At 50.4% G+C, this 12,668-nt stretch overlaps 1 long non-coding RNA gene across 1 annotated transcript in view; it reads right to left on the bottom strand.

Annotated features, from left to right (window-relative positions):
- The window catches only part of LOC128852515 (uncharacterized), a 49,641-nt gene that overhangs the window by 6,427 nt on the left and 30,546 nt on the right, over nucleotides 1–12,668 (bottom strand). The window contains exon 2 of the long non-coding RNA XR_008450391.1: nucleotides 2,360–2,495. This is a non-coding gene — a long non-coding RNA (uncharacterized LOC128852515). The remainder of the gene's footprint in view (nucleotides 1–2,359; nucleotides 2,496–12,668) is intronic.

Genomic DNA, 12,668 nt, shown 5'->3' with positions numbered 1-12,668 from the left:
GAAACAGGCAGCGTCGGCAGGGCTGGGATTGTCCCGAGCTGGAGGCTGTAAGACCAGGAATGGTACAGGTGAATCCTTCCTCCCCAGCACAAGCCTAGATCACGTTGCTTGGGGCCCTATACAGGCTGGTTTTCTATTGTTTCCATTTCTATTAAACATAGAAAAGTTTGGGTTGGAAGGGACCTCAAAGCCCATCCAGTCCCACCCCTGCCAAGGGCAGGGACACCTCCTACTGGAACAGGGGCTCCAAGCCCCATCCAACCTGGCCTTGAACCCCTTCAGGGATGGGGCAGCCCCCACTGCTCTGGGTACCCTGGGACAGGGCCTCCCCACCCTCACAGCAAAACATTTTTTCCCAAGATCTCATCTCAACCCCTCTCTTTCAGCTTAAAACCGTTCCCCCCCAACCCCTCCCTGACCCAGAGTCCCTCCTCAGCTTTCCTGGAGTCCCTTTCAGCTCTGCAAGCTGCTCTAAGGTCTCCCCGCAGCCTTCTCCAGTCTGAACAACCCCAACTCTCTCAGCCTGTCCTCGTACAGGAGATCTTCCAGCTCTTGGTTCATCTCTGTGGCCTCCTCTGGCCTCGCTCCAAAAGCTCCATGCCCTTCCTGTGCTGAGGACTCCCGAGCTGGACACAGGGCTCCAGGTGGGATCTCACAGAGCAGAGCAGAGGGGCAGAATCCCCTCCCTCGCCTGCTGCTCCCACAGCTTTGGCTGCAGCCCAGGACATGGTTTGGCTCTCTGGGCTGCAAGCGCACACTAACAGCAGCACCCAAGAGAGAAACCTGAACAGAAGGGCAGTACCCAGCCCAGGAGACCTCACTGCAGGACAATCCTTGGGGCAGCTGGGTGGGGTAGCCCCAGGATGGGGCTGTGCACCCCCAGCAGGTGGCAATGCAGCCCGATAGCAGCAGCAGCCACCCTGCCCCTGCCACCCACACCCAAAGTCGCAAAATCCAATCTCAAAAGGGCAGGGGTTTGCTCCTGGGCAGCCCTGGGAAAGTCACTCACACCAAAATATCACACACGGATGAGGTCGTATGGCGATACTGCGTGGGGTGAGAAACACAGAAGCCCTTCAGGAGTGCATGGCTGCCAAGTGATTCAAACAAAAAAACCCCAAAACCAGCACATCTTTCCCAATCCTGCCTGAAGCTGCCCAAGCTCCTCCACAAGCTCCCCCAGCAGAGGACAACTCCTTGTGCTCTTCTGCCACACAGGCAGGTTCTCAAGGAACTGTTCCACACATTGGGTGAAACGCTCTGTGTGTCCCCACATCAGTTTTACAGACATCACACAATTTCTGCCACCAACTGCAATCAGAGAGCCAACATCCCCACCGGCACAGGCAGCTCTCTAGGGTCTCCTGCACTAAACGTGCCTCCCCTAGAGCCCCACAGGGCTTGGGGACATCCCAAAATGGCAAGAGTATCAAGAAAACCCAGCTGTGCACACGTGTAAGCACACCAAAGCTCACCACTGAGATGTTTTGATGCCAAGGGAATCAAAGGGGCTGAAATGGCTCCCACAGATGGGCTCGCAGCGCTGCCTCCATGGGGACATGGCCTGGAGCCAACAGGGCCAGAGCACCTTTGGGTCTCCCTGAGTTTCCAGGCAACTCCTGGTTTTGGCTACGTGTGGAGATGAAGCAGCACAAGGCAGGGAGCTAGGTCTGATGCAGGGAGGGGTTGGAGGCCAGTGGGGATCCCTGCGCATGACACACAGGCAACGTTAGCATCCAAGCTCACTTTCAGCGCAGCAGGAGGCAGATAACCAAGCTCGGGCCAACAGAGACACAACCCAGCCCAGATTCGGGTCAGAGATGGTGTGGATGGAAACTGCAGCATCTTTACAGCTGGGCCCTCCAACTCTCCAAGCACAGCTCATGAGCCCTGACACAAGTGGGAAGCGTGGGTTTCCAGATTAGAGCTGAAAATGAGAGGGTTGCTCTACTCCCTGAATCACTCTGCACAGCTCAGACCTTCTTTTGCTTTTGTTTTTCCTCTTTACCTCTGCTTTTTTTCCTTGGTAGGAATATTCTAGACAAATCATTTACGTGGGCCAGACCTGGAGCTGGATAAAGCCCACGGAGTGAAGCTGACCAAGAGCAGTTTAGGAGCCAGCCCTCCTGCAACAGCTGAATGTAGGAGTCAGGCGGATTTTAATTAACTTTGAACAGTTGATCAAATTTCAGGCCTAGCCGATAAACCTGTTTGTGCCTGACCTTAACAGCAAGCCTTGTTATATTAATTAAGCGAGCCCAGCAAGATCCAACAGGCAGGTTTTTGTTGGATTGTTGGTTTGGTGTTTGGGGATGAGCGCTGCCCACCACCCTGGTACCGCCCCACTGGCACAACTGACCCTTGGACATAGAGGATGGGAGTGAAGATCTCCGCCTGCCTCGAGATGCGATGCTTTGAGACCCAAAGAGGACAATCGCCTTCTTGCATCCTGTAGGATTTTTGCTGTTCCAGAATCAAACCCACTCCTTCAAAAGCTGTTGGGGAGAAGCAGAACAGAACAGCTCAGTGCAGCGGCTCATGGGAGACAGAGCCCACTATTGCCTCACCCACAGATCTTTGTATTCCCCGGTGTCGCTTGAACCAGCTTTCACCTTCAGGGTGGTGGTTCCTGATGGTTCCTCCTGCAGCAGAGCTGCCTGAGGACACTTCTGTCCTGTCTCTCTCCTCCCCTCACGCTCACCCACTTGTGGCTGTGCTGCCGCTTTTGGGGAAGAAGGGAGATGGCTTTTAATCTGGATCATTCCAGGAATCCACTTTAGAGCATCACAGCAAAATGCAGTGTGGGAGGAAGGCAAAACCAGCTTAGCACAAGGAAACCTTCATCCTCCCTGCTGCTCACAGGGAAGAATTGCTTGAGCGGAGCCTGGGACAATCCAAGAGCAACCTCATCCACAATATTTGGGTGAAACGGACACTAAGAGTTGCCAGCAGAAAGGGGATGAAATTCTTTCTCCTGCAGTCCTCAACTCTAGAGCACAAGAGCTCTTTGGTTTCGCCACCTTCTGTGCTGGACACCCTGCAGCCGCCCTTCACCCTCAGGCACTGTGGATCCCCTCTGCTTCCTCCAGAGGCTGAAAGACGGCAGATTTGGCCAAAAAATTATGATATATCTTGGATTGAATGGCCACCTTTGAAGCCTGTGGGAGACAGCACGCTGCTCTGCTTCCCTGCAGCCAGGAAGACAGCCAGCCACAGAGAAGACACAGGAGCAGTGCTAAAACCAACCTGAAATCCTTAAGAAGGGAAAAAAAGCATGCTGCTACAGGGAGTCACTTAATGCCATCTCCTCATGGCTGGGGAATTTATAGAATCATAGAATAGTTTGGGTTGGAAGGGACCTTAAAGATCATCTAGTTCCAACCCCCTGTCCATTTCTCCCTGGCAGGAGGTGTGTCAGGCAGCCATTGTGCAAAGCTGCTTTTACGGCCATTGCAGTTTGCTGCAACGTTTGCAGTGATTTTGGGCAGTAAACGAATCCCTGGTAGTGCTTCACCCTCCATAAATCCCTTGGAGCCGGGCCTAGAAATAGTTACACCATCATATGCAGCTGCGTACAGGGCAGGAGCAAGTGTTCCACACAGCGGCTGTTGGCTCTACTCGGGTTGATTGAGGAGTCGATCAGATTTCCAACATTTGGCAGGGTTTTATGATAGCTCCCCCACTTTATGGATGCCCCTCCCTGGTGGGTGAGACACCATGGGAGCACCAAACAGATTCCTCAGAGGGGAGACCCAAAGCTCCCCTCAGTTGCAGGAGTTTCCACTACTCCCAGAAGCTTCTTGGAGCTGTTTTGAAGCACTTGGCTCTGTCACCAAGGTGCTCCTCCTCCATACGAACACTCCCAGGAGAATCACAGAATGTCCTGAGTTGGCAGGGACCCACAAGGATCATTGAGTCCAGCTCCTGTCCCTGCACAGGACAACCCCAACATTCACACCGTGGGGCTGAGGGCATTGGCCAAACTCTGCCGGAATGTTGTCAGGCTGTGTCTGCTTCCCTGGGAGCTGTTCCAGGGCTCCACCACCCTCTGGGGGAAGAACCTTCTCCTGATGTCCAGCCTAACCCTCCCCTGGCATCTCCCTGCCATTCCCTCGGGTCCAGAGAGAAGAGCTCAGCACCTGCTCCTCCTCTTCCCTGTGTGAGGAAGCTGCAGAGCACGATGAGGTCTCCCCTCAGTCTCCTCCAGGCTGAACAGACCCAGTGACTGCAGCCGCTCCTCACATGGCTTCCCCTCTAAACGCTCAACAATTCTTAAAATATAATAATTTCATTAAATGAAAAGAAACTTGGAGAAGAGAGGCTGGAGGCAATGTTTGAAAGCTGCTTAGGCGAGACAGCGTGTTCCGGTGGACGTGCCCTGCCTTGGACTGGGACTCAGCAGACGAATCACAAAATCACTGAATGGTTTGGGTGAGAAGGGACCTCAAAGCCCATCCAGTCCCACCCCTGCCATGCGCAGGGACACCTCCCACCGGTTCAGGCTGCTCATGTCTTCTTCTTCTGTCTACAGCTGCTAAGCTGGGGCTCCTCCAAGTCACTTGGCAGCTCTCCGCTTTAGTTTTCTCCCATTTTTTTTCATTTTCCAGCAGCTCTGAGGCAGGGTTTCTCATTCTTGGTGCAGTACAACACACAGGGACCCCAGTTAGAGCCTGAAATCTGAAGATGCTTCTTTTGCATTTGCCACACTGCAAATAATAACATTTTTACAGCATTTTCAAAATGCTCAAAAGCTGCTGAGGAAGAAATTAGAACCTAAAAAAAGCAAATACAGAACTGAAAGCCATGCAAAATTAATGCTATGTCTCCTATTACGCCTTCAGAGTCTTGTGACAGAGTATCTGGGGGGACAAAGTCCTCACAGAAGTGGTTCATTTCCCAGATGAAGGAACATCTGAACCATTTCTCCTCCGATTAACCTGTTATCATGCTCTGCCACTGATTAATCCCTGCACTTCACGGTCAGGAGGCACTGCCAGGGCAACGGGATGAGCCTCGGCTGGATTCATAGCTGTTAGGAAGAAGGCAGCATCCCACAGCTCACAGATAGCCCTTTGATAACGGAAAGCTCCCCTCTCCCTGCCTCTGGCTCAGTTAGGGAGGGGAAAGCCAGGCAGACAACCCCGCTGCTCCCAGCCAGCATCGCCCACTTGCAGGATTAGTGCTCCGTGAAAGGCAGGTCACGGCGAATCAGCCAGGGCAGAGGATTATTTGTTACGATGTGGACCACAACCCTGTCCAGTGTCCGCATGCAAGCCCACACGTACGAACCCCAAAGAGCACGCAGCTCAGCAGCAAGGGAACGCTCACTTTAAAAGGACTACAAGAGCTTGAGGGGCTTGACTTCACTGCTGCAAAGGTCATTTGCCTGCGTGGAAAATGAGTTACAGTGAAGTGTACGGCATTTGCTGGCCAGAGCGCTATTAAAACCTGCGGGGATCTCTTGGCCACCTATTCCACAGCGAGAGCTTGCGGGCGCAGTTTCTTCAGCTCCTGCAAAATCACTGGATGTAACCTTTCGATAGGACACAGGGCTGGGAGCCGTGCACGGGCGCAAATCTAGGGCTGGGGGAAAAGACAACAGAGAGAAAAATTCAACTGGCAGCTTGCAGCGGTTGTGGGAGGGTGTAAAGCTCCATCCTTCAAGGATGTACAGAAGGTGGGAACAAAGGAATAGCTAAAAAAAAGGGACTAACTTAAAAAATGGGATACTAGAAGTCTTCTGACCCTAAACCAAAGAGTTGGAAACCACACTGAACTGTGATGATCTTAAGATGAACTGGAAGTCATAAAATTCCCCATATCTCTGCTTTCCAGAGTGGCTGAGCCCTTTGTTTGTCTGATGCTAGTGCTATGACTGGAACTCAGGCCCCTGGTGTGGCCATCATGCAGGTGGGTCCTGCCCCCAGAGCTCAGAAAATGAAGGTACTCCAGACCCCAGTAGACTGTTCCCATGTCTTCAGCATCCAAGCGTTTGCAGCTGATATCACTTCAGGGTGCTGGGTACCAAATTTCTGTCTGTACACATTTTCCTAGCTCTCCCCGTGCCTGGAACCCACTTCCCAGACCGCCTGGCTGTACTGTTGTCTTTGCTTTTATCCTTCTCTTCCCACTGTTTCTCATCAGGTTCTTTTTCTCCTTAATTTGAACCCTAATCATGCAACACAATGCGCAGTGTACCTTGCATTCCTGTGGCCCCAGAGACATCATTAGAAGCAGACTTTACTATTGCTTGCTCTTTAAAAACCCAGCTGGAACACATTTTCAAAGTGAAGCGAGTTGAAACACCTTGATTTGGAGGATGTTTAGCTTAAAAATCCATGCAAGGAGGGCACAAGCCTTTGGCAGGGTTTTCAATTGGATGTTTTGGTATTTTTTTTTTTTAGAGACAAGAGCGTTCATCGCTTTCAGAAAACCCAAAACTGGTCTCTGAAAATCACTTGTGACTACTGAAATCCTCAGCCAATAAGTAACAATTACCATCCTCATTATCGACCGAAGGATGACAGGGAAAGCGGGTCTGCATCACAGCACACAGAGGGGAAGAGCAGCCCTCAGCCACTGAAGCTGCCAACAACGTTTTCCTCCTGGCAGATGTTGTCGTACCCCAGGAGGAGCCACTGCCACTTGCTGCTGGGCTCCTTCCTTCAGCTGCCTGATCCCAAGCTGCAGTGAACACATGGCCTTTCTCCTCCTGGTGAGCAGACAGACCACGAGAGTGGGTGTTCACAACCCTGCTGTACTTTTGTGTTCCTCCTTCCCTTTGCGGGGACAAAGCACGTCAAGTTAATTAGGAATCGGGTGGTGTTGGGTTTGGACTCTACAGTGAAGAAAGCAAATTTGCTAAATTAAGTGTGCTGGGAGTGAGGGCAAGGTGCTTTTCAGCATTCACCACTGTCAAGCAGAGAAGCAAACGTGCTTCCCAGGATCAGCAGCACACTTGTATTAAGCATTAAAGCCCACAGCAGACCAAGAGGCTTGATTAAGATTCTTTAAGTAGTGTTAAAATGATAAAAACAATATACAAAATCGTTGTGGAGACTGAACCTTTCAGAAAGGGAGATGAAAACTTGTTGCCATAATGGAAACAAAAGGGAACTGTAAGAAGAAGAGAAAAAAAACAAGTGGTGGAAAGAAGATTGCAGGGGCTGCATCCACGCTGGCAGCTCCTTCACATGCGTCTCCACAGTGATGCTCTCAAGGAGCAAAAGTTCCATCTAATTTTAAAAGAGACTGAGAGTCTCAATGGATTTTAGATCACAAAAAGAACAAATGAGAGAGACACACACTCTTGACTCCAACAGCAGCAGGCACAGAAATGACATTCCAACCTCAAACTTCTTAGGCTAAGGCAGTGTTAGATACCCAGGAGCACTCCCCTCCAAGCTGTCCTATAAAAGCTGTGCTAATCCAACATTTTCCACCCTGGAAAACGACAAGGGAGGTACTGGCAGGAGGTTGCCAACACTATGTCACTTCCCACCCCGTTGGGGACACAACCAGCAAGGTAAAGGTTCCACCCACAGCCACAGAGGTATTTCCAAACATCAGGATTCTCCAGCCCCTCAATTACCTCAACGGGGAGGCCCTGGCCCAGGTTACCGAGAGCAGTGGTGGCTGCCCCATCCCTGGAGGGGCTCAAGGCCAGGTTGGATGGGGCTTGGAGCCCCTGATCCACAGCAGGGGGTTGGAACTGGATGGGCTTTGAAGTCCCTTCCACCCCAAACCATTGCATGATTCTATGAAAACACTGCTGTATGAGCATGGAAAAAATAACCTACAAAACATTGATTCTAATTTCTGAATTGCTTCCATTTTATGAAATGTCTTCTACTCTTTGGTGAATATCTTCACCCAATCCAATTAATTCACAAAAGCTTTTTTAAACATTTGCTTAAAACTAATGATGAACTTGTTATTTTAAAAGTTCTCCACCAGCATCACATCCTGAGAGTCAGACAAACCAAGCAGGCAATAAAAACACCACATGATAGACTTGTTAATCAAGATTACCCAGCTTTAAAGGTGTGAATGGTTACAATTACCCGTCCTTAGTAAACCCAGAAACTAAAACACATTTGCCAAAAGGAATGGGTACAAAAACGTGAGTGTGAACACTACCAAACAAAGAGAGGGGCACAACAAGAAATCACGAGGTTGTTTTGTCAGGCAGCTCTTGTGTGGCAGCATCAATTTTCTAGGTCCAATTTCCCACTTATTTCAGAGCCACTAAACCTACAGAAGTGATGACTTCTTCCACTGCACACACCGCTACCATTTAAACAGTCTTTGCTACCAGCATTCATCCACATCAGCTTTGGCACTTAGGGTCCAGCTGTCCTTGCTGTTCCCACTTCTGTGACCCGATATTTCTCAAGGAGAAAGGTGGAAAAGACCTTATAAGCAAAAGAGTTCAAAGCCACAGCCACGCCTAGGCACGCAGTGGCCTGGCGTGCTGCCGTTCTGTCAGCTTAGCATAGCTGCTTGGGACAGATGAGTTTGGGACAAAGGCATTTAATAAAAATAGCAGGCATTTCTGAACTACCTTTGAGGGTAACGGTCTGCATAAAGCATGTTATCAGCCTCCCGCTGGCAGCTCTGAAACCATCTCGTATTGCAAAGCAACTGACTTAGACAGAAGTTTAACAAGCAGGAGAAAAACCCTCAGGGATGGATATTCAAAAGTGGCTGGCGCAGAATCACAGAATGGTTTGGATCAGAAGAGACCTCAAAGCCCATCCAGTCCCACCTCCTGCCATGGGCAGGGACATCCCCCACTGGATCAGGGGCTCCAAGCCCCATCCAACCTGGCCTGGAACCCCTCCAGGGATGGGGCAGCCACCACTGCTCTGGGCAACCTGGGCCAGGGCCTCCCCAACTTCATTGTGAGGTATTTGTTCCTAAAGTCTAATCTAAGTCTTCCCCCCTTCCAATTTAAAGCCATTCCCCCTCGTCCTATCACTCCATGCCTGTGTAAATAGCCCCTCCCCAGCTTTCCCGGAGCCCTTTCATCGCTGGAAGCTGCTCTAAGGTCTCTCCACAGCCTTTTCTTCTCCAGACTGGAGAACCAACTCTCTCAGCCTGTCCTTGGATGGGAGGTGCTCCAGCCCTCGGATCATCTTTGATTGAAGCCTTGCTCATATCGTAGTCCATAAGTGGACCTCTAAAGCCCCAATTATGCACATCTTACAAGAAACAGCAACTGTAAACATATTGGTTAAGAGGTGGAGGCACAAGCAGTTTGCACCAGCTGCCAGGCACCGAGCACACAAAGCTTGCACAAGGTGTTTAAGGAGCTCAGTCCCTCCCTACAGCCAAATTCCCTCCAAGGGGCTCCTTCAGCCTTCATGCTCTGAACATCCCATCTGACTGCAGGATTTCCAGCTCCCAGATCCAGTGGCACTTTCAGAGAGGGTCACTGTTGATCTCCCACTAACACCCTCTGATCTCATAGGTCACATGAGAAGTAAAATGACATTCTTGAACATCCCCGCGTCTCTTGCTTCCCTACGGCTAAATAAGGGGCAAAGGAGCAGCAGGCTATTTACAGAAAGCCAGCACAGCTACTTGACAGGCCCTGGAGGAGAGATCTTACACAGGTATACATCGCTGCTCCTCAAAAAGCAGGCTCGCACTCACGAGCAGCTTCAACAGGAGGATCCCAAGGGTTGTTTTCACACGCAGAGGGATCACGGAGACATTACAAACAACACAAGAGGCCAAACTCCATCACAGCTAGTTTTAAACAGCTTAGCCGAGTTTCTCCAGTCTATTGCTGGCAGCAGTGAGACCTTCCTGCCTCCTACGAGCAGCACCCAGAGCTCTCTGTGTGCTCTGTCCCCTCAGGCTGCAGCACAAAGAGCTGCCGAGACTCCCCTCTCCCTCTAAAAGCATCGAGGGACCCACAACATCTTATGATGTTTCTAAGAGGAGGCTCTTTATTCCTGCCTGGCTATAAGGAGGGCAAGGAAACCCTGCCAGGCTCCTTTGCCTGCTAGGTGGAGGGCATCTCTCCAGCCACGGGCTGGGCACTGGGAATGAAAATCCTTCTGGGATAAGAGGATGCAGAGCCATCAGAAAGCACTTGTTAACACTAAGAATGAATTTTCATAGACAACATCGAGCTGAGCTCTAGGAGGCCGGACTGAAGGCACAGCATCAGGTTATAGAAGCACAAGGTGCCACAGAGAACACACTTCACCAGACACAATAGCCTCAAATCCCCAGACCACCAATACAAAATGCCAGCTTTTCCCATATCAATCCACTACAGACAGAAACTTATTACACAGTATGCTCAGAAACACTGTCATAGTGATGCAGGAGTAAAGGATGAGCTCATCGAATGCCTTATGCTCATTTGTATCCATTCAGACAACCACAGTACTAGATATTTGTGTAGGTCCCCATCAGGACTTGACAACGCCACTCAGATATTTAAACCAGCTTCCTAAGATGCGTACAACACAGTTGAGTATACGATAATATAGTTACAACCCTCTCTCCCCAAACACCATCTTCATGGATACGACTCAAAATGCACAAGAAGCATCTGAACCCTACATAGGTTCCATAAATCCAAGGTACTTAGAGCTAGACGTGGAAAGAGATGGAAAATTTTAGTTCCTACAGCTTTGTTCTTGCTAGGTTGTCTCAAGGTAACTGAGCTACAGAGCACTTAGAATCTAACCCAACAGCAAGACTCATGCACACAATTAGAAAACAGCGTGTTCTGGTGCATCAAACACATCTTGGAGAGTCTGGTGTTTCAGCTAATGCAGAGTGGATGCTTGGGAGAGACAGGATTTCAACAACAAGGACAGCGAATGTACAATCGCAGAGAACAATGCTGATATCTCCAGGCTCTGGGTCTCAAAGGCTATTATCCATACCTCCAGTGATCAAGAAGAAGTCTTATTGATGGCTGAGGAGAAAGAGAAATCTAGATTGTGACAGCACCGGATTTCCCAAAACCAGCTATGATCTTTGAGTATGGAGAGGTTTCAAGCCCAGACCATCCCTAACAGAGATCAGCAAAACTCAACCCACATCACATTAAACCTAGTGATTTATTCCCCCAGCCAGTCTGGGCTTTAGATCCCAGGCTGACCCAAGATGTTCTGGACCAACTTATGTCAAAAAGCGAGAAGCAGGCAAAAAGTGAAAGAGAAGAGGTTGATGCCCCATAAGTCACAATGAAACCTTCCAGGCAATGCAGGCACGAGGAGACTCTGTGCCACGCGCTTTGCTACCCTTTCATGCCCTTTCCAAGTCTGAAGTCACTCCATCTCCTAGTAGATTAAAAAGGGATCTGAGAAAGACAGAGTTCATTTTACACGGGCAGTAATTTAACTCCCCTGCCGCACCCCCCAGGGAAGGGAGATGAAGGGAGAAGCAGCGGATCTCAGCAGCTCACGCACCGGCTGTGAAGACCTGAAGCCCAAATCCCCCAAAGCATCACTAAGAGGATTTTATCCTATGTAGAATGAAAGAGCGTGCAGAGAGTAATACCTCATGCAGTGCCTAATCTTTATGTTTAAAACTATATAGTACCCCTCCAGGCACATTAGCTTGTGCTTTCCTTGGTAAAGGACCTGCCTGGTGAGATTTGATAGGCACGTTCCACCTCAGCTGCAGCCCTTGCCAAAGGAGCTGGGCTTAGGAGCAAGGAGCAGCCCTGCTGGTGCACACTTGGGTTGCATTTAGTCAAGCACTTGCATTTCAGAGCCTGGTTGCTCAGCAATCTATAAACTGAGAGGCCCTGGCCGAGGAAACCGAGGTGCCAAAAGCGACAGAAAGCTTTACAGGACAGCAGAAAGCAAGCTGTAAAGGTGATGCTGTTTCTTCCCCAGGGAATGATGGCACTGGGAAGGTGAGCTGCCTGAACATGAGCTGCAGGCAGCCCCAAAGTCATCCGGCAAGGGCTGAGAAGCAGGCACACCTTCACGAAGCCTCACTGGAGGTGGGGGGTGATGGAGCTGCTCGCAGGCTCACCAAGGAATGCTTTGTATGTCTCCCTGTCAGTTGCTAGGGGACGCTGACATCATTTGGGACAGAATTAGAAAACCTTGAGCAGGAGAGCAATGCAGCACAAGTGCTAAGCCAGCCGTAGGCTATATGTGGCGCACCAGTTGGTGCCTTCTTTCCCCTTCCTCAGACACACATTCCTCTGCCTGCTCCTTCAGCATGGCTTGACTTCAGCCCACGCTGCCCTGTGACTGCTGCCTGCATTCAGGCTACCAATGCCTTACGCAGCACTTGAAGGAGCCAAGAGGCGAATCCTCCCTCCAAAACACACCCATCACCTCCTTTGAGCCAGAGCCCTTCATTTGTGCCCTTATACAACACCGTCTCCAGTATTCATCCAGCGTTGCCCTATTTCCCACCACCTGCAAATCCCATGGTGCCAACCTGGACTGTCTGCCGATGACATTCCTGCACAGCCACCTCCAGGTTCTCTCCCATGCTGTGTCCTGCCTTGCCAAGGACAGGGCACCCTCGTTGGACCGAGGCCCCTGAAAGATGCCGGCCTGGCCATTTACTGGGCTTGGCTCTCTGCTGCACAAGCTTCCACAGCTTATTGGGGTGTCCTGTAGCACCGAGCATCTTGGATAGCAAATGGCTTCGCTTTCCTTTGTTAATAGCACCCT

This window comes from Cuculus canorus, chromosome 6 (assembly GCF_017976375.1).
Source record: "Cuculus canorus isolate bCucCan1 chromosome 6, bCucCan1.pri, whole genome shotgun sequence".
Taxonomy (NCBI): Eukaryota; Metazoa; Chordata; class Aves; order Cuculiformes; family Cuculidae; genus Cuculus; species Cuculus canorus.
The sequence above is the reverse complement of the archived record's forward strand: the minus strand, read 5'-3'. Positions and strand labels throughout refer to the sequence as shown.